The sequence below is a fragment of the Otolemur garnettii genome, unplaced genomic scaffold (assembly GCF_000181295.1).
Source record: "Otolemur garnettii isolate 467f Iridium unplaced genomic scaffold, OtoGar3 scaffold00027, whole genome shotgun sequence".
Classification (NCBI taxonomy): Eukaryota; Metazoa; Chordata; class Mammalia; order Primates; family Galagidae; genus Otolemur; species Otolemur garnettii.
The window spans coordinates 14,850,242-14,856,500 of NW_003852422.1; the positions used below are offsets into that span (position 1 = coordinate 14,850,242).

At 38.0% G+C, this 6,259-nt stretch overlaps 1 pseudogene; it reads right to left on the minus strand.

Annotated features, from left to right (window-relative positions):
* Positions 1-5,569: 5,569 nt before the first annotated feature.
* Positions 5,570-5,915, minus strand: LOC111724836 (annotated as a pseudogene).
* Between the last annotated feature and the right edge of the window lie 344 nt (positions 5,916-6,259).

Below are 6,259 nucleotides of genomic sequence, written 5' to 3' on the forward strand. Positions count from 1 at the left end.
GCTTTTCTTTTTAGGGAGATTTTGTATAGTTGATGCTATTTCAGAATTTGATATAGGCTTGTTCAACATATCCACATCATTCTGGCTAAGTCTCGGGAGGTGGCATGCTTTCAACTATTGGTTGATTTCCTTCAGATTTTCATATTTCTGGGAATAAAGTTCTTATAATATTCTATTAAGGATTTTTTTAATTTGTAAGGGATCTGTTGTTATTTCATCTTTACCATTTCTGATTGATGATATTAGAGACTTTATTCTTTTTTTCTTGATTAGGTTGGCCAAAGGTTTATCTATCTTATTGACCTTTTCAAAAAACCAACCTTTTTATTTATTGATCTGTTGTATAATCCTTTTGTTTTCAATTTTGTTTAATTCTGGACTAATTTTGGTTATTTCTTTTCTTATGCTAGATTTGGGGTTGGAATGTTCTTCCTTTTCCAGTTGCTTAAGATGTCCCATTAAGTTGTTAACTTCCTCTCTTTCCATTCTCTTGAGGAAGGCTTGCAATGCTATAAATTTCCCTCTTAGGACTGCTTTTGCAGTATCCCAGAGGTTCTGATAACTCATACCTTTATTATTGTTTTGTTCTAAAAATTTGGTAATTTCCTTTTTGATCTCATCTCTGAACCATCTATCATTCAACATAAGGTTATTTAGCTTCCATGTTTTTGTATGAGTCTGCAGATTCCTGTTGTTACTGAGTTCAACTTTTATTCCATCATGGTCCAAGAAAATGCATGAAATAATGTCTATTCTTTTAAATTTTCTGAAGTTAAACTTATGACCTAAGATGTGGTTGATTTTGAAGTATGTTCTGTGGACTGATAAGAAAAATGTGTATTCTGTTTTGTTAGGATGAAATGTTCTGTAGATGTCTGTTAAATCCAAAAGTTGAATAGTTAAATTTAAATTTAACATTTCTTTGCTAAGCTTCTTTTTGGAGGATCTATCCAACACTGCTAAAGGAGTGTTAAAATCTCTGACTATGATGGAGCTGGGAGAGATCAAGTTGCTCATGCCTGTTAGAGTGTCTCTTATAAATTGAGGTGCATTCTGGTTGGGTGCATAGATATTGATAATTGAGATCTCATCATATTGAGTATTACCCTTAACAAATATAAAGTAGCCGTCTTTATCTTTGCTTACTTTTGTTGGTTTGAAATTTATTGTATCTATGAATAAAATTGCAACACCTGCTTTTTTCTGCTTTCCATTTGCCTGGAATATAGGTGACCATCCCTTCACCCTGAGTCTATATTTATCTTTTAAGTTAAGATGAGATTCTTGTATACAGAAGATGTCTGGTCTGAGTATTCAGTCAGCCAATCTGTGCCTCTTTAGAGGGCAATTTAAGCCATTCACATTGATTGAAACTATTGATAAACCTGGTAAAATTTTGGGTATTGAGTTACTCGAAAGTCCAGTGGACATTTTTAATCCTTTCACCACTGTGGAAGTTGGAATTTGATCAAAAGTTTCTGAGTGAGTTTACTTTTGTGGTGGAGGATTGCACTGGTCATTATGGAGGATAGGTCTGAGAATATCCTGGAGAGCTGGTTTAGTTATAGCAAATTTCTTCAACATATGAAGTCATTAAAATATTTAATTTCTCCATAATAGATGACACTCAGTTTAGCTGGATACAGTATCCTGGGTTGAAAGTTGTTTTGTTTTAGGAGATTAAAAGTTGATGACCACCCTCTTCTAGCCTGAAAGTTTTCAGCAGAGAGATGTGTGGTCATTCTAATATTCTTCCCCTTGTAGGTTATGGTTTTCTTACATCTGGCTGTTTTTAGAATTTTCTCTTTCATATTAAATTTAGTGAAGTTAATTATGATGCACCTAAAGGATGTCTTATTTGGGTTGAGTCTTGTTAGGGTTCTGAAACTGTCTGCTATCTGAATTTCAGAATCTCTTGGCATGTCTGAAAAGTTCTCTTGCATAATTTCATGAAGAAAGGGCCTCTGTATTTTGTGAAGCAAGTTCATCACCTTCAGGGATTCCTATAAGGCGAATATTAGTTTTCTTCTAATTATCCCAGAGCTCTCTGAGAGAATGTCTGTGAAGGTTGATGCCTCCTTTCCCACCTTACACATATGTCACACCCAGTCACTGGTAACCTCAATGGGGCTGGGGCTGTGACCCAGTCCCCCCCAATGAGCAAATGCCCCAGAGGTTTATGCTTGCCTGAGTCAGAGAGAGATCTATGTTTCCTCAGCCAGGTCTCTGTTCTTGGCCACTATCCAGCAAGGGAAGGTGAGGCCTGACAACCTCAGGTGCTTAATGGAGGTGGGGTGGTTCACGCAGTTCCAGCCCCACCCCTGATTGATGTTGCTGGCAGAACAGCACAACTTCACAGAGTTTGTTTCTGTCCTGGTTGTCAGACGCTTGAGGTGACAGAAACCACAACTCTGTTTTGGGCAGTAGCAAGTAGTTGAAGCTCATACTGAGCTGTCAATTCCTGCCTCTGCCTGACTGCCTTTGTCACAGCTAAGATCCCCTGGGGGCCAGGTACACCTCAGCCTTAGGAATGCAGAGCTCTGACACAGCCCCTCCCTGGAAGTCTGCCTGCTGTGCGCACATATTCTAGAACCCAAGCTCCTTTACTCACGTCCCAGATCCATCTGCCAGTACCTGCCACCAGAGAAGGTGCCTGGCTTCCTCTGGTTGCCTAGAGAAACAGGGTGTGTCTGTCCAGGATAGCTGCCCCAGGGGACATGAGCCTTATTGTTGCCGTCACTGCTGTTGTTCTGTGCCTAGGGGCACCACCCCTACTTCTGAATGGTTCTCTCACTGCTGTCTGTCCTTTCCTTATTCCCGTGCCACAGAATCAGCACAGCCGAGCAAGGACCCTTCCCCTGTCCACACCTCTTGAGAAAATGCCCAAGATTCTGGACTCCATGGGGGACAAGCTTCCAGACCCTGGGGTGAGAGTGGAGGAGAGTGCTGAAAGTTCAGAGTTGCAGTTAAAGAGTATATACAGTTTTATGCCTGGCAGGGAGTGCCATGGCACCCTGTACTGGTAGGAGGTCCAGTTTATTAGAGGGTCTCTCCCATGGGATGGAATAGGAGGACATTTAGACTCTGCTTATTTGTTTGTATAGAGTTTGCTTCGAGCCCTTCTCATGGAGGAGAGGACTCCCGTCAGCTTGGCATGGATTCAGTACCTTTCGTTTGTATCTTTGGGGTCGCATCTCGCCTCAGCAGGGATGCTATGCGTTCTTTAATCTTCTCTCTTGCCCCAGCTCCAAACCATTGGCTTACTTGCTAAACTTCTGTCTTTTAACTCTCCTTCTGGATGAGAGCCTCTGTAGAAAGCTAGCTGTAGTCTGCCATCTTACCTCTGCCCCTCATCCTGAGGGGAGTATAAATGTCTTAACACAATAATTAAGTAAACAACATGAGGTATATATTAACCAGTGTGATGTAAGCATTCCCAATTCTATACGAAATCAACACATTGTACCCTATAAATGCATTAATATATACATGATCTATGTGTTTATGATTATAAAAAAAAATTTAAATAAAAATTCATATCACAATAATGAATGTCAGAGGTCAAAGATTAAGAAAAAGGTTAGCTTTGTTTATCAAAAATGTAATATCAAACTTCCATCAATTATAAGAACATACACAAGAGAAAAGACACCTTTTTCAATAATGGGTACAGGAAAAAAATGGATTGCTTTACACAGAAGAATGAAACTGGAACCCTATCTCTCACAATGTACAAAAATCAACTCAGGATGGAATAAAGACATCAATGGCAGACCTACTACTATAAAAATAGTAGAAGAAAACACAGAGAAAACTCTTTTCAATGTTGGTCTAGGCAAAGAATTCACAACTAAGACCTCAAAAGCAGAGGCAACAAAAATAAAAATAGACAAATGGGACTTGATTAAAGTAGAGGCTTCTTGCAACAACAACAACAAAATAATCAACAGTGAACAGACAACTAAGAAATAGCAGAAATATCTGCAAACTACATGCCTGACAAAGGACAATTTCCAGAATTTACAGTGAACACAAACAACTCGAAAACAAAACAAAACAAAAAACCTACCAAGTAATCTCATTTAAAAGTGAGCTAAGAACATGAATAAACACTTTTCAAAAGAAGACAAACATATGGCCAGCAAGCACATGAAAAAAAGTTCAACATCACTAATCATCAGAGAAACGCAAATTAATCACAATGATATATTATATTATGATGATAAGAATTGCTACTATTAAAAAGAGTGAACTTAACAGATGTTCTCTAGGATGCAGAGAAAAGGGAACTCTTATTCCCTGTTGGTGGTGATGTAAATTAGAACAACTTCTATGGAAAACAGTATGGAGATATCTCAAAGAACTAGAAATAATACTACCATTTGATCCACCAATCCCACTAACTGAAAAGAAATTATTGTGTCAAAAAGATGTCAACCCTTTCATGTTTACCGAAGCACAATTCACAATATTAAAGATATAGATTCAACCTAAACATCCATCAGTGGAGGATTGGATAGAGACAATGTGTTATACATACATAAGGAAATAATATTCAGGCATAAAAAGAATTAACTCAAATATTTTGCAGCAATATAGATGGACAGCAAATACTATGATTCAGTTTTTCCATTTTTTAATTTTTATGAATACATAATACTTGCACATATTTGCGAGGTGCATGTGGTATTTTGATACAAGCATACCAGGTGTAATGATCAAATCTACTTCAGCTTGTGTCATCTTTCCATCTTGACTACAAGATATGATGACTTCAGGCCAAACACTAGATGCAAAGCAACTGCTTCACATAGACTGCCTAATAGTGTGTAAGGCCTAATCTTTATAATCAATGCTTAGTCTGTACTATTGGCAGTCTGGTCTGCCCCATTAAGAGAGATGATATAACCAATTGAATATAAGGGTGATAGTAGCCAAGAACCTGTTTGTATTTTTTTCTGTTGTTTTTTCAATGATAAGAACACTGGCATGTAGGATAATGGTGAAAAGATTGAAGACTTCAAAATTGGAGTACTTGAGAGAACAGAAGAATGAACCTGTTATGAACTGTATCGATACATTGTCCTTGCTATCAAATAAGGTAATACCAATAATTATCAATATCTAAGTCTGAAGAATTCAATAGTTGGCTGCTGGCCATATACAGTTATTGAGAACATTAAAGAAGTCTAGCCTGAGTTAAATAGTTTGGTAAGCATAAAATACACATCAAGTTTCAAAAACTTGTTTAAAAAGTAAAATATTGCTAAGCATGGTGGTTCATGCCTGTAATCCCAGCACTCTGGGAGGCCCAGACAGAAGGTTAGGGGTTTAAGACTTGATGTTAGGGGTTTAAGACCAGACTGGACAATACAGCAAGATCTCATCTCTAAATTGTCCTACCTACTTGATAGGATAAGGGAGAAGGATGACTTGAATCCAGGAGTTCAAGGCTGTAAGGAGCTATAATCAGTCCACTGCACCTAAGCCTGAGCAACAGAGTGAGACCTTATCCCTAAATAAACAAATAAATAAATATTTGGTTGACACGTTTCTATTGAACACACTTTTATTTAGCTTTTTTACATAAGTTAACCCATTTATTAGAGGCTAGGGACATCTGAAAAGGCGAAGCTTCTCTAAGTCTACCTTTCAGTCTTCTGATGGTGGATTTCACTGTAACAGAAGTTGTCTTGTAGGTCCCGGCCCCACCAGCTACTTTTTTCATGCAGGAACCACAATGCCAGATCCTTACAGCTCCTCTTTTCAACTTGGTTTTGCCACAGAAAGACCAAGTATCCTTGTTGTGCTGACTGATTTCAATTTTCTTCGCTGTTTTCTGGACAGAAGCACTATAGCAGGTCCCAGGTCCTGTATTTATGAAGGATGCTGACCTGCTTGGTGCATTTAGCCATGTTGCCAAAAACCAGACCTAAGCCAAGAGAGGAAGGAGCACAGTGGACAGTGCTTTGAGAGGTTTCTAGGTTCCTGACAAATCACAAGAGCTTCCTTTTATTGGCAGGTAAAACTTGATATTGTATAAATATGATCCTATTTAATCTTCACAGGAGATTTTTGGTTTAGCTACTGTTTGTTGGTGAGGAACCTGATTTATAATGGGCTGGGCATTTTGGGAGTTGTATATATCATATCAGAAAATTCTTTGAAGTTAGGAGCCATGTCTTTTAACACTATTTATAGTTAATTTTGCCAATACAATTAGCATTCTTTTCTGTATAACACCAAAAAATAGACAACC